This window comes from Haematobia irritans, chromosome 4 (assembly GCF_050003625.1).
Source record: "Haematobia irritans isolate KBUSLIRL chromosome 4, ASM5000362v1, whole genome shotgun sequence".
NCBI lineage: Eukaryota > Metazoa > Arthropoda > Insecta > Diptera > Muscidae > Haematobia > Haematobia irritans.
Window position 1 is genome coordinate 188,570,658 of NC_134400.1, and position 26,590 is coordinate 188,597,247.

Consider the following 26,590-nt stretch of genomic DNA (forward strand, 5'->3'; position numbering starts at 1 on the left):
AAATTTTATTTCTATAGAAAATTTTCTCAAATTTTCATTTCTACAAAAAATCTTCTCAAAATTTTACGTCTATAGAATTTTTTGTCAAAATTTTACGTCTATAGCAAATGTTGTCAAAATTTTATTTCTATAGAAAATGTTGTCAAAATGTTATTTCTATAGAAAATGTTGTCAAAATTATATATCTATAGAAAATTTTGTGAACATTCTATTTTTATAAAAAGTTTTTTCAAAATTTTATTTCTATAGAAAATTTTGTCAAAATTTGATTTCCATAGAAAATTTTGTCAAAATTTTATTTTTATAGACAATTTTGTCAAAATTTTAGTTTTATAGAAAATTTTGTCAAAATTTTATTTCTATAGAAAGTTTTTTCAAAATTTTATTTCTATAGAAATTTTTTTCAAAATTTGATTTCCATAGAAACTTTTGTCAAAATTTTATTTCTATAGAAAATTTTATGAACATTTTTATTTCTATAGAAAAATTGTTGTCATAATTTTATTTCTATAGAAAATTTTGTCAAAATTTTATTTCTTTAGTAAATTTTGTCAAAATTTTATTTCTATAGAAAATTTTCTCAAAAATTTATTTCTATACAAAATTTTCTCAAAATTTTATTTCTATGGAAAATTTGGTCAACATTTTATTTCTATAGAAAATATTCTCAAAATTTTACGTCTATAGAAAATTTTGTCAAAATTTTATTTCTATAGAAACTGTTGTCGAAATTTTATTTCTATAGAAAATTTGGTCAACATTTTATTTTTATAGACAATTTTGTCAAAATTTTAGTCCTATAGAAAATTTTGTCAAAATTTTATTTCTATAGAAAGTTTTTCAAAATTTTATTTCTATAGAAAGTTTTTTCAAAATTTGATTTCTCAACATTTTTTTCTATAGAAGGTTAGGTTAGGTTAGGTGGCAGCCCGATGTATCAGGCTCACTTAGACTATTCAGTCCATTGTGATACCACATTGGTGAACTTCTCTCTTATCACTGAGTGCTGCCCGATTCCATGTTAAGCTCAATGACAAGGGACCTCCTTTTTATAGCCGAGTCCGAACGGCGTTCCACATTGCAGTGAAACCACTTAGAGAAGCTTTGAAACCCTCAGAAATGTCACCAGCATTACTGAGGTGGGATAATCCACCGCTGAAAAACATTTTGGTGTTCGGTCGTAGCAGGAATCGAACCCACGACATTGTGTATGCAAGGCGGGCATGCTAACCATTGCACCACGATGGCAAAAAAAATCTATAGAAAATTTTTTCAAAATTTTACGTCTATAGAATATTTTGTCAAAATTTTATTTCTATAGAACATCTTTCCAAAATGTTATTTCTCTAGAAAATTTTGTCAACATTTTATTTTTTAGAAAATTTTGTCATAATTTTATTTATATGGAAAATTTTGTGAATATTTTTGTTTCTATAGAAAAATTTGTCAAAGTTTTATTTCTTTAGAAAGCTTTGTCACAATTTTATTTCTCTAGAAAATTTTCTCAAGATTGTATTTCTATAGAAAAATTTGTCAAATTTTTATTTCTATAGAAAAATTTGTCAAAATTTTATTTCTATAGAAAATTTTGTAAAAATTTTATTTCTTTAGAAATGTTTGTCAAATTTTATTTCTATAGAAAATTTTGTCAACATTTTTATTTCTATGGAAAAATGTTTAAAAATTTTATTTCTATAGAATTTTCTCAAAATTTTACGTCTTTAGAAAATTTTGTCAAAATTTTATTTCTATAGAAAGTTTTTCCAAAATTTTATTTCTATAGAAAGTTTTTTAAAAATTTGATTTCCATAGAAAATTTTGTCAAAATTTTATTTCTATAGAAAATTTTGTGAAAGTTTTTATTTCTATAGAAAAATTTGTCAAAATTTTATTTCTATAGAAAATTTTGTCAAAATTTTATTTCTTTAGAAATGTTTGTCAAATTTTATTTCTATAGAAAATTTTGTGAAAATTTTTATTTCTATGGAAAAATGTTTAAAAATTTTATTTCTATAGAATTTTCTCAAAATTTTATTTCTTTAGAAAATTTTGTCAAAATTTTATTTCTATAGAAAGTTTTTCCAAAATTTTATTTCTATAAAAAGTTTTTTAAAAATTTGATTTCCATAGAAAATGTTGTCAAAATTTTATTTCTATAGAAAATTTTGTGAAAATTTTTATTTCTATAGACAAATTTGTCAAAATTTTATTTCTATAGAAAATTTTGTCAAAATTTTATTTCTTAAGAAAATTTTGTCAAAATTTTATTTCTATAGAAACTTTTGTCAAAATTGTATTTCTATAGAAACTTTTGTCAAAATGTTATTTCTATAGAAAATTTGGTCAACATTTTATTTTTATAGACAATTTTGTCAAAATTTTATTTTTATAGACAATTTTGTCAAAATTTTATTTCTATAGAAAGTTTTTTCAATATTTTATTTCTATAGAAAATTTTGTCTAAATTTTATTTCCATAGAAAATTTTGTGAAAATTTTTATTTCTATAGAAAAATTTGTCAAAATTATATTTCTATAGAAAATTTTGTGAAAATTTTATTTTTATAGAAAGTTTTTTTCAAAATTTTATTTCTATAGAAAATTTGGTCAAAATTTGATTTCCATAGAAAATTTTGTCAAAATTTTATTTTTATAGAAAATTTTGTGATAATTTTATTTCTTTAGAAATGTTTGTCAAATTTTATTTCTATAGAAAATTTTGTGGAAATTTTTATGTCTATAGAAAAATTTTTCAAAATTTTATTTTTATAGAATTTTCTCAAAATTTTATTTCTTTAGAAATAAAAAAAAATTAATTTCCATAGAAAATTTTGTCACAATTTTATTTCTATAGAAAATTTTGTTAAAATTTTTATTTCTATAGAAAAATTTGTCAAAATTGTATTTCTATAGAAACTTTGTCAAAGTGTTATTTCTATAGAAAATTTGGTCAACATTTTATTTTTATAGACAATTTTATCAAAATTTTATTTTTATAGACAATTTTGTCAAAATTTTATTTCTATAGAAAGTTTTTCAAAATTTTATTTCTATAGAAAATTATGTCTAAATTTTATTTCCATAGAAAATTTTGTCGAAATTCTATTTCTATAGAAAATTATGTGAAAATTTTTATTTCTATAGAAAAATTTGTCAAAATTTTATTTCTATAGAAAATTTTGTCAAAATTTTATTTCTTTAGAAAATTTTTCAAAATTTTATTCTATAGAAAATTTTTTCAAAATTTTATTTCTATAGAAAATTTTGTCAAAATTTTTATTTCTAAAGAAAAATTTGTCAAAATTTTATTTCGATAGAAAATTTTCTCAAAACTTTATTTCTATAGAAAATTTTCTCAAAATTTTATTTCTTTAGAAAATTTTGTCAAAATTTTATTTCTCTAGAAAATGTTCTCAAAATTTTACTATTAGAGAAAATTTTGTCAAAATTTTAGTTCTTTAGAAATGTTTGTCAAATTTTATTTCTATAGAAAATTTTGTGAAAATTTTTATTTCCATAAAAAAATTTTTCAAAATTTGATTTCTATAGAATTTTCTCAAAATTTTATTTCTTTAGAAAATTTTGTCAAAATGTTATTTCTATAGAAAGTTTTTTCAAAATTTTATTTCTATAGAAAGTTTTTTCAAAATTTTATTTACATAGAAAATTTTGTCAAAATTTTATTTCTATAGAAAATTTTTATTTCTATAGAAAAATTTGTGAAAATTTTATGTTTAGAAAATTTTGTCAAATTTTATTTCTATAGAAAATTTTGTCAAAATTTTAATTCTATAGGAAATTTTGTCAAAATTATATTTCTATAGAAAAGTTTGTGAAAATTTTTATTTCTTTAGAAAATTTTCTCAAAATTTTATTTCTTTAGAAAATTTTGTCAAAATTTTATTTCTATAGAAAATTTTCTCAAAATTTTACGTCTATAGAAAATTTTCTCAAAATTTTACGTCTATAGAAAATTTTCTCAAAATTTTATTTCTATAGAAAATATTCTCAAAATTTTACGTCTATAGAAAATTTTGGCAAAATTTTATTTCTATAGAAAATTTTGTCAAAATTTTATTTCTATAGAAAATGTTGTCAAGATTTTGTTTCTTTAGAAAATTTTGTCAACATTTTATTTCTATAGAAAATTTTGTCAACATTTTATTTCTATAGAAAATTTTGTCAAAATTTTATTTCTATAGAAAATTTTGTCAACATTTTATTTCTATAGAAAGTTTTTCAAAATTTTATTTCTATAGAAAATTTTGTCAAAATTCTATTCTATAGAAAGTTTTTCAAAATTTTATTTCTATAGAAATTTTTTTCAAAATTTGATTTCTCAAAATATTGGTCTATAGAAAATCTTCTCAAAATTTTACGTCTATAGAAAATTTTGTCAAAATTTTATTTCTATAAAACATTTTGCCAAAAAATTTATTTCTATAGAAAATTTTGTCAACATTTTATTTCTTTAGAAAATTTTGTCAAATTTGATTTTTATAAAAAATTTTCTCAAAATTTAATTTCTATAAAAAATTTTTTCAAAATGTTATTTCTATAGAATTTTTTTTCCAAATTTTATTTCTATTGAAAATTTTGTCAAAATTTTATTTCCTTGATGCCAAGTCCGTGCTAAGATCATTGCCTCTGTACCAATTATGAACCACTTTCAAATGATTATAAAATTATTTTTTATTACTTTAACTCATACTTAGCACAGTTAATGAAAGACTATTCCATGGTACTTTTTAATCTGATTGTAGACTATTCTAATCATATTTACCAGTATATGACCTAATGATTCAAAGGATATATGAGATTCAGCCTGATTAAATTCAGCGCCATTCTCATTTGTTTCTCTACATGGAGCCTACTCATCTCGAAGGGTTTATTGATGAGGAATTAAACAAAAAAAACATGCCCTTACTGCCTTTTATCCTCTCAGTGGGATATGAAATTCTTGCAGTTGTGGTTATTTTTCTTTTTTACGAATGCATCATCTAATCCTAGTTTCATTTGTCAATTCCCTTTAGATTTTTTGTACATCCATCCTTTTCCATTCAGCCACTTAATCATATCGTAGCAGAAAATTAAATGCCTTTTTTCTAGTACTTTTGCCTCGAAAGATAATTTTCCAATTCATTAAACTTTGCAGCATTTTATAAATGAGAAAAAAATCCACTCGAACTAGAAACCATCAAAAGGCCACTATTTTCCATTTTAATATTGGGGACAATGCTCATTTTCATTTCACAAAATCTTGAAAAATGCATCTGTCATTTAATGCAATGAAACGTGTAAGTCAACAACAAACTCCGAATCCCAGCATGATAGTCGCCTATGAAGGCTAGACATGGTAGAGCATACACAGTGGTTACTAAAAGATAAAATATGGATTGAAAACAGTGGAATTTCAATGGGAGTTTAGAAGATTTGAAATTTTATTATTTGAAATTTTATTTATATATATATTTTTTTTTAATTTTATTTTTATAGAAGATTTCCCAGAAATATTCATTTCTATAGAAAATTTTGTCGCAATTTTATTTTTGTAGAGAATTTCATCAAAATTTCATAACAAAAATATTACAGATTTTTTTTTTTTTGTCTACAAAAATGTTAATTTTATTGATAATATCTTCGAAATTTTATTTTAATTTTTAAATGCCAAACTTTGAAATTTTATATGCAAAATTTTTGAAATTTCATCTAAATTTCATTATTGGTCGAATACTTGGTGAAATTTTGTCGAAATTTTATTTAGAAAATGAAGTTGCCATTTTATTGTTATATATTTTTTTAGAAAATTTTAATTTCATTTTGTCAATTGTTTAGTTTCACGAAAATTTTGTCACAATTTGTATACCCTCCACCATAGGATGGGGGTATATTAACTTTGTCATACCGTTTGTAACACATCGAAATATAAAGTATATATATTCTGGGTCGTGGTGAAATTCTGAGTCGATCTGAGCATGTCCGTCCGTCCGTCTGTTGAAATCACGCTAACTTCCGAACGAAACAAGCTATCGACTTGAAACTTGGCACAAGTAGTTGTTATTGATGTAGGTCGGATGGTATTGCAAATGGGCCATATCGGTCCACTTTTACGTATAGCCCCCATATACCTAAACGGACCCCCAAATTTGGCTTGCGATCTCTCTAAGAGAAGCAAATTTCATCCGATCCGGCTGAAATTTGGTACATGGCGTTAGCATGCGGTCTCTAACAACCATGCACAAACTGGTCCATATCGGTCCATTTTTACGTATAGCCCCCATATAAACGAACCCCCAAATTTGGCTTGCGATTGCTCTAAGAGAAGCAAATTTCATCCGATCCGGCTGAAATTCGGTACATGGTGTTAGTATATGGTCTCTAACAACCATGCAAAAATTGGTCCATATCGGTCCATAATTATATATAGCCCCCATATAAACCGATCTCCAGATTTGAACTCCGGAGCCTCTTAGAGGAGCAAAATTCATCCGATCCGGTTGAAATTTGGTACGTGGTGTTAGTATATGGTCTCTAACAACCGTGCAAAAATTGGTCCATATCGGTCCATAATTATATATAGCCCCCATATAAATCGATTCCCAGATTTGGTTTGCGGATCCTCTAAGAGAAGCAAATGTCATCCGATCGGTCTGAAATTTGGTACATGGTATTAGTATATACACGTAAAAAAATAATTCTTTCCTCCCAAACGAAATTTTAGACAAACAAAGTTCGTTTCTCATTTGCTTTTCGCTGTAAGAAAGTGTGTTTGGAAGAAAAGTATATACTTTTTGCGATAAACATTTATTCTTTTCCAGGATGTAACAACAATTTCATAAAGACTAATTAAAAAAAATTTTCTTGCTAATTGCATTTTCCCTCACATCTTTGTCACATCCACGAGTTTTTTTAGTTCTTAACACTTTTTCCTATAATACCAACAATGTAGAAGAAATTATACGAATTTATAAATTTTTAAAATTTTTTTACCTTTCGCCTGGACGGAGAATCGTACCGCGGACCATGCACTTTGTAAGCCAACACACTAACCACTGAGCTATGTACCTGTTATGGTCATCAATAGATAATTACCCATATAAGTTATATTTATATAGCATAGCTTGCGGCGCCCACGAACCGAATAAACAAAGTTTATTTAACAGAAACAAACATTTAGTTTGGCACCGTGGAGCAGTGGTTGCTACGTCCGACTCTCATGCCAAGGGTCGTGGGTTCGATCCCTGCTTCGACCAAAGTTTTTTTTTTAAATACATTCCACATATGTTCGGAAGATTCCGAAAAAATGTTCAACATTACATTGTACTATATTAAATTTTGAACAGTAAAATGTGTCCTATTAAAGACCTAAAGTCAGAAAAGAACAGTGTTTGATATAAACGAAATGGACTCTGTTGTTGTTTCAAAAATAACTTTTTTTATTGAAAAAATAAAAATTTTGTAACAAACGAATTTTTTTGGTGATAAAAGTTTAAAATTTTCGAAGCAATTCAATAAACTCTAACAAAAGAAAAACGTTTTCGGCACACGTTTAACAAACGTTTTTTTTCTTTGCGTGTAGTCTCTAAGAACCATTCAAAACTTGGTCCATATCAGTCCATAATTATATATAGCCCCTATATAAACAGATCCCCAGATTTGAACTACGGAGCCACTTGGACGAGCAAAATTCATCCGATCCGGTTGAAATTTGCAACGTGGTGTTAATATATGACCGCTAATAAACATGCCAAAATTGGTCCATATCGGTCTATAGATATATTTAGCCGATCCCCAATCACACAAAAATTGGTCCATATCGGTTCATAATCATGCTTGCCACTCGTGCAAAAATAATCTTGCAAATTTTTATTTCTATAGAAAATTTTTTCGAAATTTTATTCCTATAGAAAATTTTGTCAAATTTTATTTCTATAGAAAATTTTGGCAAAATTTTATTTCTATAGAAAATGTTGTCAAAATGTTAAATCTTTTGAAAATTTTTTAAAAATTTTATTTCTATAGAAAATTTTGTCAAAATGTTATTTCTATAGAAAATTTTGTTAAAATCGTATTTCTATAGAAAATTTTGTCCAAATTTTACTTATATATAAAATGTTGTCAAAATTTTATTTAGTCAAAATTTTATTACTATAGAAAATTAATTATATACGAATTTAATGGGCCATTTTAAGTTTAATATATACCACGTATGGACTACGTGGTATATATTACGGTATTAGGAAGTTTTAAGATACCTTGTCATCGGCAAAAGTTACCGCAACCCAAGAATTTCGATTGTGGATGACAGTCTTCAGTAGAAGTTTCTACGCAATCCATGGTGGAGGGTACATAAGTTTCAGCCTGGCCGAACTTACGGCCGTATATACTTGTTTTTTTATAGAATATTTAATTTGTATGGAAAATTTCGTTGGAATTTTATTTTATATTTTTATATATTTTATAAAAAGTTTCCTTTTTCAGAAAATTTCGTTGAACTTTTATTTTTATATAAAACTACGTATAATATAATTTTTTTATTTTACGTATATAATTTTTTTTTTGTAAAAATTTGAACATTTTTTTTTGTAAAAATTTGAAAATTTTTTTAGAAAATTTGGTTGAAATTATATTTTTATAGATTTCATTGGAAATTTATTTTTAAAGAAAATTTGTTAAAAATGTAATGTTAATAGCAAATTCCGTTTAAATTTTATTTTTATACAAAAAAATTTGAATTGAAATATATGAATGTGTCGTTGACATAATTTCATCAAAATTTTATTTTTATCGAAAATTTCACAAAAATAGTATTTTTATAGATAATTAAATCGAGATTTATTTCTATAAAAACATTTGTTGAAGTTTCATTTTTATTAGAAAATTCGTCGAAATTTTATTTTTCTTAGAAAATTTCACAGAAATTTTATTTTTATAGACATTTTTTTCAATGTTTTATTTTTCGCAGAAACTTTAATTTAAATTTTTTTTTTTCATAGAATATTTCGTGGAAATATAGAAAATTTCATCGACACTATTTTCACAGAAAATTTCACTTATATTTTATTTTCATAGAAAATTTTGACAAATTGCATTTTTCTTAAAAAACTGTTGGAATTTTATTTTGTAGAAAATTTTGTTGACATTTTTATACCCACCACCATAGAATGGTGACGGGGGTATAATAAGTTTGTCATTCCGTTTGTAACACATCGAAATATCGATTTCTGACTATATAAAGTATATATATTCTTGATCAGGGAGAAATTCTAAGACGATACAACGATGTCCGTCTGTCTGTCTGTCTGTCTGTCTGGCTGTCTGTCAGTCTGTCTGGCTGTCTGTCTGTCTGTTGTAATCACGCTACAGTCTTCAATAATGAAGCAATCGCGCTGAAATTTTGCACAAACACGTCTTTTGTCTGCAGGCAGGTCAAGTTCGAAGATTGCCTATATAGTCCCCATATAAACCGACCTCCCGATTTGGGGTCTTGGGCTTATAGAAATCGAAGTTTTTATCCAATTTGCCTGAAATTTGAAATCTAGAGGTATTTTATGACCATAAAGAGGTGTGCCAAAAATGGTGAGTATCGGTCCATGTTTTGGTATAGCCCCCATATAGACCGATCTCCCGATTTTACTTCTTGGGCTTCTAGAATCCGAAGTTTTTATCCTATTTGCTTGAAATTGGAAATCTAGAGGTATTTTCGGTCATAAAGAGGTGTGCCGAAAACGGTGAGTATCGGTCCATATTTTAGTATAGCCCCCATAAGAACGATCTACCGATTTAACTCCTTGGGTTTATAGAAATCGTAGTTTTTAATTGATTTGCCTGAAATTGTAAATATTCTGGTATTTTAGGCTCACATAAACGTGTATCGGATTAAGTTTTTATCGGTCCATTTGGCAATGCCTCCATATAGACCGACTTCACTTCTTGAGGGTGTAGAAGGCGCACTGATCATGAAAATTGCTTGAAACTCAATGTAAAATTTCCAGATTTTACTTCTACAGATTTAAGATTTCAAATCAAGACGTTATTTTATAATTTTCTTGCACACTTACAAGAGATGTTAATGATTCCTTTAAAACTCAAACAAAAATGGTTCTTATAAATCCAGAATCTGATATAGTCCTCATAGGTGAAATCTTTAAATTTATCTTCGGGAAGTGTCCTCAACCCCTCAAGCCCTCCTGAAATTTCAAAGGAAACCCTAATATTTGGTTCATGGTGGTGGGTATTTAAGACTCGGCCCGGCCGAACTTAGTGCTGTATATACTTGTTTTTATATCAAATTTCGTAGAATTTTGATTTTTATATAGAAAATTCCGTTGAAATTTTATTATACCCTGCGCCACACTGTGGAACAGGGTATTATAAGTTAGTGCATATGTTTGCAACACCCAGAAGGAGACGAGATAGACACATGGTGTCTTTGGCAAAAATGCTCAAGGTGGGCTCTTGAGTCGATATAGCGATGTCCGTCTGTCCGTGAACACATTTTTGTAATCAAAGTCTAGGTCGCAGTTTTAGTCCAATCGACTTCAAATTAAGCACAAGTATGTGTTTTGGCTCAGAATAGATCCCTATTGATTTTGGAAGAAATCGGTTCAGATTTAGATATAGCTCCCATATATATTTCACCCGATATGGACTTAAATGGCCCCAGAATCCAGAGTTTTACCCCAATTTGCTTAAAATTTTGCACAAGAAGAACAATTAGTACTATAGTCCAGTGTGCCAAATTTTATTTAAATCGGTTCAGATTTAGATATAGTTCCCATATATAGCTTTCGCCCGATTTACACTCATATGACAACAGAGGCCAATTTTTTGCTCCGATTTAGTTGAAATTTTGCACAGGGAATAGAATTAGCATTGTAGCTATGCGTGCAAAATTTGGTTGAAATCGGTTCAGATTTGGATATAGCTCCAATATATAGCTTTCGGCCGATTTACACTCATATGACCACAGAGGCCAATTTTTTGGATTTAGTTGAAATTTTGCACAAGGAGTAGATTTAGCATTGTAGCTATGTGTGCCAAATTTGATTGAAATCGGTTCAGATTTATATATATCTCCCATATATAGCTTTCGCCCGATTTACACTCATATGACCACAGAGGCCAATTTTTAACTCCGATTTAGTTGAAATTTTGCACAGGGAGTAGAATTAGCATTTTAGCTATGTGTGCCAAATTTGGTTGAAATCGGTTCAGATTTATATATAGCTGCCATATATATGTTTTTCTGATTTCGACAAAAATGGCCAAAATACCAACATTTTCCTTGTAAAATCGCCACTGCTTAGTCGAAAAGTTGTAAAAATGAATCTAATTTTCCTAAGCTTCTAATACATATATATCGAGCGATAAATCATAAATAAACTTTTGCGAAGTTTCCTTAAAATTGCTTCAGATTTAAATGTTTCCCATATTTTTTTTACTAAAATTGTGTTCCACCCTAGTGCATTAGCCAACTTAAATTTTGAGTCTATAGATTTTGTGAAAGTCTATAAAATTCTGTCCAAATCGAGTGATATTTAAAGGTATGTATTTGGGACAAACTTTTATATATAGCACCCAACACATTTGACGGATGTGATATGGTATCGAAAATTTAGATCTACAAAGTGGTGCAGGGTATAATATAGTCGGCCCCGCCCGAATTTAGACTTTCCTTACTCGTTTTTATATAAAATATCGAAGAAATTTGATTTCTTTTTATAGAAAATTCCGTTGAAATTTTATTTTTATACAAACTTTCATCGCAATTTCATTTTTATAGAAAATTTCATTTTTATGGAAATTTTCATCGACGCTATTTTTACTGAAAAAAAATTATTTTTCTTAAAAATTTAGTATTTTATAGAAAATTTCGTTGACATTTTATTTTTATAGAAAATTTTACATCAATTTATTTTGAAAATTATGTAGAGATATAATTTTCATAGAAAATTCAATCGATTTTTTATTAGAAACTTTCGTCGATATTTTTTTATGGAAAATTTCAGCGAATTTTTACTTTTATACAAAATTTCATCGAAATTTTATTTCTGTGGAAAATTTCTATGGAATTTGATTTTTATATAAAAATTTATCAAAATTTTATATTCATAGAAAATTCCATCGTCTTTTCACCACTGTCGTCTACAATTTTATATTAAACACCCGAGTCCAAACAATCATCTGCATTTGACGAAAATATTTTCCATTTTAATTAATTGTCTTGTATGCGGGTATTTCTTTTACTCAATTTATCGGTTGTCTGAATTTCTCCTAGATTCTTTATTTCTGATACTCATATAGCTTGGATTGTCTACATCTTCGATGCATCATCTGAATATATCAGCATCACAGCACCATTATACCATAAAAGTATTAAAACCATAAGAGTCTATTTTCATCACCTTATCAGTCAATGTCATTATAATTGTGGTTGCCTTACTATTGTGTGTGTGTGTGTGTGTGTGTGTCATGGTATGGAGATCATTATGACCATTGAAATCTTTGACTTGTTTTGTGTTTTTGTGACAACCAATCATAGATAAGAGATACTCTACAAATCGTCAATCGGTTGTATCCTTATGAGGACTACAAACATTTGAATGTGTAAGTGTATGTGTAGTAATAAGTTAGTAACATCTCCATGGGATTTCATTGTACAATGGGAAAACATGATTAGGATCTTTAGACAACAATCACATTGTCCTTGCATTTTAGACATTTTTCTAAAGAATAAAATGTAGGCATTCCAATTCTTATGAGGGTGATTAAAGGTCTAAGAGAGAATTTTAAATGATGTAGGCATTTATGTCTGTTAATTTTTATGATAACATTTAAACATCCGTGTAATTATAACTTCAACATAAGAAATGCCTGCATTGAGGAAAGTCAAGTAATCAACTTTTAGCCAAAAAGTCGAAAATATGAAACGGTCTTAAAAGGGGAATATGATGGAAATATTTCTATGGTAAATCTGAGGTTATCTGTAGACGAAACCAATTATTAACAAGTATATACGGCCGTAAGTTCGGTCAGTCCGAATCTTATGTACCCTCCACCATAGGTTAGGTTAGGTTACGTGGCAGCCCGATGTATCAGGCTTACTTAGACTATTCAATCCATTGTGATACCACATTGGTGAATTTCTCTCTTATCACTGAGTGCTGCCCGATTCCATGTTAAGCTCAATGACAAGGAACCTCCTTTTTATAGCCGAGTCCGAACGGCGTTCTACATTGCAGTGAAACCACTTAGAGAAGTTAAAAGTTGCCAAATCAACCGCATTGCAGTGAAACCACTTAGAGAAGTTAAAAGTTGCCAAATCAACCGTTACAAATGTAATTAAAGTGTTTGGGGAACGTTTGTCGACAGTCAGGATCGGGGGGAAATCGAAAACCGGAAGCCGCTGAGACGACAAAGAGAGTTGTCTGTAGTTTCAAGCGAAACCCTAACCTCTCTCTCCGAGATGCCGCAAATAAGCTGGGTGTATCGTCTACAACCGTGCATCGTGCCAAAAAATGAGCCGGACTATCGACTTACAAGAAGGTAGTGACTCCAAATCGCGATGATAAACAAAATACGACGGCCAAAGCGCGATCCCGGAGGCTGTACACGACGATGCTGACGAAGTTTGACTGCGTGGTAATGGACGACGAAACCTACGTCAAAGCCGACTACAAGCAGCTTCCGGGACAGGAGTTTTATACGGCAAAAGGAAGGGGAAAGGTAGCAGATATTTTCAAGCACATAAAACTGTCAAAGTTCGAAAAAGAAATATCTGGCTTGGCAAGCCATCTGTACCTGTGGCTTGAAAAGCAGCGTTTTCATAGCTTCCGGGACTGTCAACCAAGAAATTTACGTGAAAGAGTGTTTGAATAAATGTCTGCTGCCTTTCCTGAAGAAACACGGTTGTTCCGTACTGTTTTGGCCGGATTTGGCATCTTGCCACTACGGTAAAAAGGCCATGGAGTGGTACGCCGCCAACAACGTGCAGGTCGTTCCCAAGGACAAGAACCCTCCCAACACGCCAGAGCTCCGCCCACTTGAGAAATACTGGGCTATTGTCAAGCGGAACCTAAAGAAGACCAAAAAACTGCTAAGGACGAGCAGCAGTTCAAGGCAAACTGGCTTTCTGCGGCGAAGAAGGTGGACAAGGTGGCTGTACAAAATCTGATGGCAGGTGCCAAGCGTGAGGCCCGGCAATTCGGATTAGGAAAAGCGAAAGCCTAACTGAATATTTTTCTTGAATTTTATACTAATTAAACCTGAACAAGTATATACGGCCGTAAGTTCGGCCAGGCCGAATCTTATGTACCCTCCACCATGAATAGCGTAGAAACTTCTACGAAAGACTGTCATCCACAAATTTCAGCTCACTCGGATGAAATTTGCTCCTCCAAGAGGCTCCAAAACCAAATCTCGAGATCGGTTTATATGGGGGCTATAAATGATTATGTACTGATATGGATTTGATTATGGCGTGGTTGTTAAATATCATATACTATCTCAACGTATTAAATTTCAAGCAGATCGGATGAATTTTGCTTCTCCAAAAGGCACCGGAGGTCAAATCTGGGGATCGGTTTATATGGGAACTATATATAATTATGGACTGACCCAATGGGAAGAATTTTGCTCTTCCAACGGGCTCTGGAGGTCAAATCTGGGGATCGGTTTATATGGGGCCTATTTATAATTATGGGCCGATACCGAACAATTTTTGCATGGGAGTTTGAGGCCATATATAAACACCACGTAACACATTTCAACTGAATCAGATGAATTTTGGCCTTCCAAGAGGCTCCGCAAGCCAAATCTGGTGATCGGTTTATATGGGGGCTATATATAATTATGGACCGATGTGGACCAATTTTTGCATGGATGTTAGATACCATATACTAACACCATGTACCAAATTTCAGCCGGATGGGATGAAATTTGCTTCTCTTAGAGGCCTTGCAAGCCAAATCGGGGGATTGGTTTATATGGGGGCTATATATAATTATGTACCGATGTGGACCAATTTTTGCATGGTTGTTAGATACCATATACCAACACCATGTACCAAATTTCAGCCGGATCGGATGAAATTTTCTTCTCTTTGAGGCTCCGCAAGCCAAATCTGGGATCGGTTTATATGGGGTTATATATAATTATGGACCGATGTGGACCAATTTTTGCATGGTCATTAGAGACCATATACTAACATCATGTACCGAATTTCAACCGGATCGGATGAAATTTTCTTCTCTTTGAGGCTCCGCAAGCGAAATCGGGGGATCGGTTTATATGGGGGCTATATATAATTATGGATCGAAGTGGACCAATTTTTGCATGGTTGTTAGAGACCATATACTAACACCATGTACCAAATTGCAGCCGGATCGGATGAAATTTGCTTCTCTTAGAGGCCTCGCAAGCCAAATTTGGGGGTCCGTTTATATGGGGGCTATACGTAAAAGTGGACCAATATGGCCCATTTGCAATACCATCCGACCTACATCAATAACAACTACTTGTGCCAAGTTTCAACTTTTTTATTGTTCATAAGCGATGGAATTTTGTGTTATTTTTACAGAAAATTTTATAAAAAAAATTATTTTTATAGAAAATTTCTTCGCCTTTTGTTAATTGTCCATAAAAATTCATAAGCTCATCCGCCGTTCTGAGTTCAAAACAATCTCCAGATACTACGGGTTTCCAAGAAGAATGCTTCAAATGGTATGGTATCATTATAACTTTGGAAAATCATCTGGAAGTGTCAAAAACACTTACAGATTTTTCACAAAAATCTTCTTCATGTTTATGATGATTTCATATTGGAATACTTATCGTGCCTTTCTTAACGGTTTTCTTTTGGTTGATATCTACTACTTTGTTGCATTCACAACATCCTCAATCAATGACATAGAGTAGAACTGCCAACGTCAGAGACGACGACAGCAACATTACAAGTAGCCATAATAGTTTCTACATTCAAAGATGAGATAGTGTCATAAGTATCCACGAATATATGGCATTTGTTGAATTTTAATGTTAGCATTATGTGTCCGTCCATACAACAGCTTCTGGTCCTCACGTCCATGTACAAATTATTTATATACACCTTAAAAAATTTCCACCACAAAGAGTCGCCAACGTAGAGCACAGTCATCGATTCAATTCCAGTTTCGGTACTTTTAATTGTCTAATTGAAATTCAATTTCAATGGACATTTTTTATCGAAAATTTTCTACAAAATTTTTATAAAAAATTTTATTGCAATTATTTTTATTTTTATAGAAAATTTCGGAAAAAAATATATTTTTATAGAAGACTTTATCGACAATTTTTATAGACATAATTTAACGAAACCTTATTTCTTGCACATATTATTTTTTAGAAAATTTTATTAAAATTTTAGTTTTTATAATTTTTTTTTGTTTTTTTTTGAAATTTTATTTTTGTGGAAAATTTCATAGAAATCTTATTTTTATAGAAAACTGGCGTAACCCGGCCCGCTTCGCTGAGCCTCTCGAAGCATATTTTCGTTAACTTAGTCAACCATAGCCTTCGATTTGAAAACAAAAGATTTGAACTCTTTTCAAGAGTAGGGTCAGATGAAGTCTGGTACACAATTGAAGTACTGATTAATCACTCCATGGTTTCCACACACGTGTCCCGCACATTTCAAAAAAAAATCGGACTACTTGCTTTTTCGTTTATACACAGAAATAGGTTCCCGTCCAAATACCCAAAAATCAAAGGCCCTATGTCCTTTGTAAATTTCAAGTAAACTTGAGAATTCTATTTTGGTACCCTCCACCATAGGATGGGGATATATTAACTTTGTCATTACGTTTGTAACACATCGAAATATTGCTCTAAGACCCCATAAAGTATATATATTCTGGGTCGTGGTGAAATTCCGAGTCGATCTGAGCATGTCCGTCCGTCCGTCTGTTGAAATCACGATAACTTCCGAACGAAACAAGCTATCGACTTGAAACTTGGCACAAGTAGCTGTTATTGATGTAGGTCGGATGGTATTGCAAATGGGCCATATCGGTCCACTTTTACGTATAGCCCCCCATATAATCCGTTCCCCAGATTTGACCTCCGGAGCCTCTTAGAGGAGCAAAAGTCATCCGATCCAATTGAAATTTGGTACGTGGTGTTAGTATATTGTCTCTAACAACCATGCCAAAATTGCTCCATATCGGTCCATAATTATATGTAGCCCCTATATAAGCCGATCCCCAGATTTGACCTCCGGAGCTTCTTAGAGGAGCAAAATTCATCCGATCCGGTTGAAATTTGGTACGTGGTGTTAGTATATGGTCTGCGACAACCATTCCAGAACTGTTCAATATCGGTCCATAATTATATGTAGCTCTTATATATTTGGCTTGCGGATACTCTAAGAGAAGCAAATTTCATCCGATCGGGTTGAAATTTGGTACATGGTGTTGGTAATGGTCTCTAAGAACCATGCAAAAATTGGTCCACATCGGCCCATAATTATATATAGCCTCTAAGAGAAGCAAATTTCATCCGATACGGTTGAAATTTGGTACGTGGTGTTAGTATATGGTCTCTAACAACCATGCAAAAATTGGTCCACATCGGTCCATAATTATATATAGGCCCCATATAAACGGAACCCCAGATTCGGTTTGCGGAACCTCTAAGAGAAGCCAATTTTATCCGATTTGGCTGAAATTTGGTACATGGTGTTGGCATATGGTCACTAACGACCATGCAAAAATTGGTCCACATTGTTGTATCCTGGAAACCAGTTTCTGTTAATTATCATATGTTGTAGTTGACTGTAGAAACAATAAGCATTGTTCGACTGTTCACCACTTAGGTGAATTCTAACAAATTAGCTTTCTAAAAATAAATTTCGTGTTGTTGCATTACTATGTAACAAAAACGAAATAAAAATAAGATTAAGGGACTTGTAAGTTATATGAAAAGATGATGTACAGTGGGAGAAAAGATGATTCAATTTGTAAGAGGAAATTTCCCAAATGTTTTCTCCATAAGGAGTTAGCATAAAGGGCCCAAAATTGAGTTATCTCTCCCAGCCAGATCTATACTAAAGGCTGTGGAAAGGTTCATTCGCCCGAACCGAAACATGTACAGTCCAGGCGTGTATAGATTGGTATCTGGCGTTTTCTTTTCAATGGCTCTATTAACCATGTTCCTTAATCTATATCTGTCCATAAAGCTCGAAAAATAATTGTATAATTAGATCGGTCCATAATTATATATAGCCCCCATGTAAACCGATCCCCAGCTTTGGCTTGCGGATCCTCTAAGAGAAGCAAATTTTATCCGATCTGGCTGAAATTTGGTACATTGTGTTGCTATATGGTCTCTAACAACCATGCAAAAATTGGTCCATATCGGTCCATAATTATATATAGCCCCCATATAAACCGATCCCCAGATTTGGCTTGCGGAGCCTCTAAGAGAAGCAAATTTCACCCGATACGGTTGAAATTTGGTACGTGGTGTTAGTATATGGTCTGTGACAACCATTCCAGAACTGTTCCATATCGGTCCATAATTATATGTAGCTCTTATAAAGGGTGATTCTTTTGAGGTTAGGATTTTCATGCATTAGTATTTGACAGATCACGTGGGATTTCAGACATGGTGTCAAAGAGAAAGATGCTCAGTATGCTTTGACATTTCATCATGAATAGACTTACTAACGAGCAACGCTTGCAAATCATTGAATTTTATTACCACAATCAGTGTTCGGTTCGAAATGTGTTTATCGACAAATTTTGTTCAGCGATGAGGCTCATTTCTGGTTGAATGGCTACGTAAATAAGCAAAATTGCCGCATTTGGAGTGAAGAGCAACCAGAAGCCGTTCAAGAACTGCCCATGCATCCCGAAAAATGCACTGTTTGGTGTGGTTTGTACGCTGGTGGAATCATTGGACCGTATTTTTTCAAAGATGCTGTTGGACGCAACGTTACGGTGAATGGCGATCGCTATCGTTCGATGCTAACAAACTTTTTGTTGCCAAAAATGGAAGAACTGAACTTGGTTGACATGTGGTTTCAACAAGATGGCGCTACATGCCACACAGCTCGCGATTCTATGGCCATTTTGAGGGAAAACTTCGGAGAACAATTCATCTCAAGAAATGGACCGGTAAGTTGGCCACCAAGATCATGCGATTTGACGCCTTTAGACTATTTTTTGTGGGGCTACGTCAAGTCTAAAGTCTACAGAAATAAGCCAGCAACTATTCCAGCTTTGGAAGACAACATTTCCGAAGAAATTCGGGCTATTCCGGCCGAAATGCTCGAAAAAGTTGCCCAAAATTGGACTTTCCGAATGGACCACCTAAGACGCAGCCGCGGTCAACATTTAAATGAAATTATCTTCAAAAAGTAAATGTCATGGACCAATCTAACGTTTCAAATAAAGAACCGATGAGATTTTGCAAATTTTATGCGTTTTTTTAAAAAAAAAAGTTATCAAGCTCTTAACAAATCACCCTTTATTTATAGCCTCCATATAAACCCATTCCCAGAGTTCGCTAGCGGAGCCTCAAAGAGAAGCAAAATTTCATCCGATCCGGCTGAAATTTGATACATGATGTTGGTATATGGTCTCTAACAACCATGCAAAAATTGGTCCATATCGGTCCATAATTTTATGTAGCTCTTATATAAACCGATCCCCAGATTTGACCTCCGGAGCCTCTTGGAGGAGCAAAATTCATCCGATCTGGCTGCAATTTGATATGTTACATTGTGTTGGTATATGGTATCTAACAACCATGCAAAAATTGATCCACATCGGTCCATAATTATTTATAGCCTCCATATAAACCTATCCCCAGATTTGGCTTGCGGGTCCTCTAAGAGAAGCAAATTTCATCCGTTCCGGTTGAAACTTAGTACATGGTCTCTAACAACCATTCCAGAATTGGTCCATATCGGTCCATAATTATATATAGCCCCCATATAAACCGATCCCCAGATTTGGTTTGTGGAGCCTCTAAGAGAAGCAAAATTCATCCGATCAGGTTGAAATTTGATACATTTCGCTAGTGTATGGCCGTTAACAACCATGCCAAAATTGGTCCGTATCGATCCATATTATATATAGCCCCAAATAAACCGAACCCCAATCACAGAAAAATCACGATTAACATTCGAGCCAAAAATAATCTACCAAAATTTAATTGCCATAGAAAATTTTGTCAAAATTTTATTTGTATAGAAAATTTTGTCAGAATTTTATTTCTGTAGAAAATTTTGTCAGAATTTTATTTCTGTAGAAAATTTTGTCAAAATGTTATTTCTATTGAAAATTTATGAAGCATATCGGTTCGTAATTATTTCTTCCCTATATATACCGGTCAAGAAATCAATATATACGCATTTAATCGACCTTGCTTTTTTCTACTATATATCCCGCATGGACTAACTTACAATTTAGAAGATGATGTTAGGAAGTTTTAAAATGCCTTGCCATCGGCCGTAATAGAAGTTTATATGCAATCCATGGTGTAGGGTACATAAAATTCGGCCTGGCCGAACTTACAACCGTAGATACTTGTTTTTTACTGTACTTTAGACAAAAATCGTATAAAGGGATGATCCACCTCCGCGACCAAATATCGAAAAATAAAGTAACAGGTTGTTGTCTAGACATCATCCCTAACCTTCCTTGAAAATTTCACCCAAAATCGTAAGTATTTTATAACAAAAGCAAATGGGATGAATTTAAAGTATAAATTTTTGTAATATGCGCTTTATGTAATAAAAGATTTTCCCGCTTTTGCGTTGAAACTTTTCTTTGCTATAAACCACACAGAGGCCGAATACAAAACCCTGGAAATAGGTTCGTGCGTTCTGGAATTATTGCGTCAGGAAGAAAAAACCCGACTTATTTTTATATAGAAGAAGATTGTATCGAAATATTATTGTTATACAAAATTTCGATAAATTTTTGTTTTATGGAAATTTCGTGGAAATTTTGTTTTTGTGGAAAATTTGGTCAAAATATTTTTTATAGAAAATTTCGTCGAAATTTTCATTTGAAGTAAACATGTTACATATATAAATAAGAATATTATTGTTTAGAAATTCTTAAAGTTTATTACTGTGTACCTAAGGTACTTCAGTTACTTTGTGTCTTCCATTCAATAAGAGAATCATCTCTTCTTCTTCTTCTTTATCTTCTTGAGATGAAGAGATGATAATTTCATTTTGTATTCCAAAACAACAGTCAAACAAAAGATACTTCAATTCTATGGTTATATGTTCCAAGGAATGCCACTGCAAAAGGCGAACACTGCACCAGCCATTATACAAAATAGAGTGACGGAGCAATGAACACTGTTGCTACTCTGCTTGAATGCAGCGAACACTTGTAGTTTAGTGTGAAAAAGATGAACGTGACTGATAGATAGACAAGACAGACAGACAGACATGCAGTCATAGTTACACCACTATAGACAGGAGGTACGATGACTACTCTTGCTTGAATGAATGATATGATGAGCGGACATCTATCTATCTATCCATTTATTTTGGGACCTACAATATATCAACTTTCTCATAGTCTTTTTTGTTTTTGTAGACTCTAGACTTAGACAAGTGATGAGGATGCAAATGAAAATCTTGAGAAGGACCAATTTACTGTTATAGTATATGGTGATTAGTGTTTGCCACTACTTCTATGGCTTTTCATGGAGAATTTGTGAACGAAAAACTGTACGCATTTGCGAAGAGAGCATAATTGTAGTTGGGCGACATGATGACGTTAATAAGACTGGTAGAGATAACATTCAAATGTGATGGAATGAATAATCTTTTCTAGGAATGATACTCCTTATTGGAACTCTTAGTAGCTCCCCTCCCTCCCAACACTCTATTACTTTTGAGTGGTGAGTAACAAAAATATCAGCTATATTTTTGTGACAATAGAACTGTTGATCCACAGCGCCCGGGTACAATGGAATGGAATGCTACCCCAAACAAGAGCGGCACTGACTCTGATTTTTTAATGATTTTCTCGAGTTTTACTATAATAATCTCTATCTCAGAGCAGATGACCCTTATCGTTCCCTTTCTTAAATCACCATTATTTTCGATTGAGATATGAATCTTATAGTATTTGTAGGAGCGTTCTTACAAACAAATCTACAAAATTTTATTTAAATTTTGTCAAAATTTAATTTCTATAGAACATTTTGTCAAAATTTTATTTCTATCGAAAATTTTGTCAACATTTTATTTCTATCGAAAATTTTGTCAAAATTTTATTTCTATAGAAAATTTTGAAACAATTTCATTTCTATAGAAAATTGTATCAAAATTTTATTTCTATAGAAAATTTTATCAATATTTTATTACTATAGCAAATTTTGTCAACATTTTATTTCTATACAACATTTTATCAAAATTTTATTATTTTGTCAAAATTTTATTTCTATAGAGAAAATTTTGTGAAAAAATTTATTTCTATAAAAAATTTGTCAAAATTTTATTTCTTTAGAAAATTTTGTAAAAATTTTATTTCTATAGGAATTTTTATCAAAATTTTATTTCTATAGAAAATTTTGTAAACATTTTATTTCTGTAGAAAATTTTTTCAAAATTTCATTGCTATAAGAAATTTTTTCAAAATTTCATTGCTATAAGAAATTTTGTCAAAATTTTATTTCTATTGAAAATTTTGCCAAAATTGTATTTCTATTGAAAATTTTGTCAAAATTGTATTTCTATAGAAATTTTTTTAAAAATTTTATGTCTACCGAAAATTTTGTCAAAATTTCATTTCTATAGGAAATTTTGTCAAAATTTCATGTCTATGGAAAATTTTGTCAAAATTTTATTTCTATAGAAAGTTTTATCAAAATTTTATTTCTATTGAAAATTTTGTGAAAAAAAATTTATCTCTATAGGAAATGTAGTCAAAATTTTATTTCTATAGAAAATTTTATCAAAATTTTATTTCTATAGAAAATGTTGTCAAAATTGTATCTCTATAGAAAGTTTTATTAAAATTTTTATTACAAAAAAAATTTTGGCAAAATTTTATTTCTATAGAAAATTTTGTGAAAAAATTTATTTCTATAGAAAAATTTGTCAAAATTTTATTTCTATAGAAAAATTTTGTGAAAAAAATTATTTCTATAGAAAAATTTGCCAAAATTTTATTTCTATAGAAAGTTTTGTCAAAATTTTATTTCTATAGAAAAATTTTTCAAAATTTTTTTTCTATAGAAAAATTTTTCAAAATTTTATTTCTATAGAAAAATTTGTCAAAATTTTGTTAATATAGAAAAATTTGTCAAAATTTTATTTCTATAGAACAATTTGTCAAAATTTTGTTAATATAGAAAAATTAGTCAAAATTTTATTTCTATAGAAAATTTTGTGAAAAAAATTATTTCTATAGAAAAATTTGTCAACATTTTATTTCTATAGAAAATTTTGTCAAAATTTTATTTTTATAGAAAATTTTACCAAAATTTTATTTAAAACAAGTAAAGGGTGATTTGTTAAGAGCTTGATAACTTTTTTTTTAAAAAAAACGCATAAAATTTGCAAAATTTCATTTAAATGTTGACCGCGGCTGCGTCTTAGGTGGTCCATTCGGAAAGTCCAATTTTGGGCAACTTTTTCGAGCATTTCGGCCGGAATAGCCCGAATTTCTTCGGAAATGTTGTCTTCCAAAGCTGGAATAGTTGCTGGCTTATTTCTGTAGACTTTAGACTTGACGTAGCCCCACAAAAAATAGTCTAAAGGCGTCAAATCGCATGATCTTGGTGGCCAACTTACCGGTCCATTTCTTGAGATGAATTGTTCTCCGAAGTTTTCCCTCAAAATGGCCATAGAATCGCGAGCTGTGTGGCATGTAGCGCCATCTTGTTGAAACCACATGTCAACCAAGTTCAGTTCTTCCATTTTTGGCAACAAAAAGTTTGTTAGCATCGAACGATAGCGATCGCCATTCACCGTAACGTTGCGTCCAACAGCATCTTTGAAAAAATACGGTCCAATGATTCCACCAGCGTACAAACCACACCAAACAGTGCATTTTTCGGGATGCATGGGCAGTTCTTGAACGGCTTCTGGTTGCTCTTCACTCCAAATGCGGCAATTTTGCTTATTTACGTAGCCATTCAACCAGAAATGAGCCTCATCGCTGAACAAAATTTGTCGATAAAAAAGCGGATTTTCTGCCAACTTTTCTAGGGCCCATTCACTGAAAATTCGACGTTGTGGCAGATCGTAAGTCTATTCATGATGAAATGTCAAAGCATACTGAGCATCTTTCTCTTTGACACCATGTCTGAAATCCCACGTGATCTGTCAAATACTAATGCATGAAAATCCTAACCTCAAAAGAATCACCCTTTATATACAGCACTAAGTTCGGCCGGGCCGAATCTTAAATACCCATCACCATGAACCAAATTTTAGGGTTTCCTTTGAAATTTCAGGAGGGCTTGAGGACTTGAGGACACTTCCCGAAGATAAATTTAAAGATTTCACCTATGAGGACTATATCAGATTCTGGATTTATAAGAACCATTTTTGTTTGAGTTTTAGAGGAATCATTAACATCTCTTGTAAGTGTGCAAGAAAATTATAAAATAACGCACTGAAAAAACAGTGAACCCACCAGGAAGATAACCTTCGGTTAATTTTAGAAAATTTTGAATATTTGTAGAAAATTTTAACTAAAGAGTATTACAAACGTTGGCATTACGCCGATGTCGTAAAAATAAGTAAATATTTTTCGACAAATTCAAGAAAATTTATTAGACATAACTAAGTTTTTTCAATTGTTAAAGAAAATTTTGTAGTTTGAAGGAAAAACTTGGAGTTCAAAATTGTAAAAATATCTTTAGTGACATACGATGTTCATGATGGGCGCATTTTTGGTAAAATTTACAAATTTAAAGAAATTCTGAACTATTTTGTGGAAGATACGAATTTAGTTAATCTTTATGCTTTATTTGAGTATATTTTTTTCCTTGGGTTTAGTTAATTTAACTAACGTCCACAAAAAATTATTAGAGTAAAGAAAACTTTCTCCAAACATAATAATTCTATGAACTAAAATAAAGTTAAATTGGCTTTAGTGAAATAGAGAGTTCACTTTTTTTTGAGTGCGTCTTGATTTGAAATCTTAAATCTGTAGAAGTAAAATCAGGAAATTTTACATTGAGTTTCAAGCAATTTTCATGATCAGTGCGCCTTCTACACCCTCAAGAAGTGAAGTCGGTCTATATGGAGGCATTACCAAATCGACCGATAAAAACTTAATCCGATACACGTTTTTGTGAGCCTAAAATACCAGAATATTTACAATTTCAGGCAAATCAGATAAAAACTTCGGATTCTAGAAGCCCAAGAAGTAAAATCGGGAAATCGGTCTATATGGGGGCTATACCAAAATATGGACCGATACTCACCGTTTTCGACACACCTCTTTATGACCCGAAAATACCTCTAGATTTCGAATTTCAGGCAAATAGGATAAAAACTTCGGATTCTAGAAGCCCAAGAAGTAAAATCGGGAAATCGGTCTATATGGGGGCTATACCAAAATATGGACCGATACTCACCTTTTTCGGCACACCTCTTTATGGTTCTAAAATACCTCTAGATTTCCAATTTCAGACAAATTGGATAAAAACTACGGTTTCTATAAGCCCAAGAAGTAAAATCGGGAGATCGGTCTATACGGGGACTATACCAAAATATGGACCGATACTCACCGTTTTCGGCACACCTCTTTATGACCCGAAAATACCTCTAGATTTCCAATTTCAAGCAAATAGGATAAAAACTTCGGATTCTAGAAGCCCAAGAAGTAAAATCGGGAAATCGGGAAATCGGTCTATATGGGGGCTATACTAAAATATGGACCGATACTCACCGTTTTCGGCACACCTCTTTATGACCCGAAAATACCTCTAGATTTCCAATTTCAAGCAAATAGGATAAAAACTTCGGATTCTAGAAGCCCAAGAAGTAAAATCGGGAAATCGGTCTATATGGGGGCTATACCAAAATATGGACCGATACTCACCATTTTCGGCACACCTCTTTATGGTTCCAAAATACCTCTAGATTTCCAATTTCAGACAAATTGGATAAAAACTACGGTTTCTATAAGCCCAAGACCCCAAATCGGGAGGTCGTTTTATATGTGGACCATACCAAAACATGGACCGATACTCACAATTTTTGGCACACGTATTTGTGGTCCTACAATACCTCTAGATTTCCAATTTCAGGTAAATTGAATAAAAACTGCGGTTTCTATAAGCCCAAGAAGTAAAATCGGGAGATCGGTCTATATGGCGGCTATACCAAAATATGGACCGATACTCACAATTTTTGGCACACGTATTTGTGGTCCTACGATACCTTTAGATTTCCAATTTCAGGTAAATTGAATAAAAACTGCGGTTTCTATAAGCCCAAGAAGTAAAATCGGGAGATCGGTCTATATGGGGGCTATACCAAAACATGGACCGATACTCACCATTTTTGGCACACCTCTTTATGGTCATAAAATACCTCTACATTTCAAATTTCAGGCAAATTG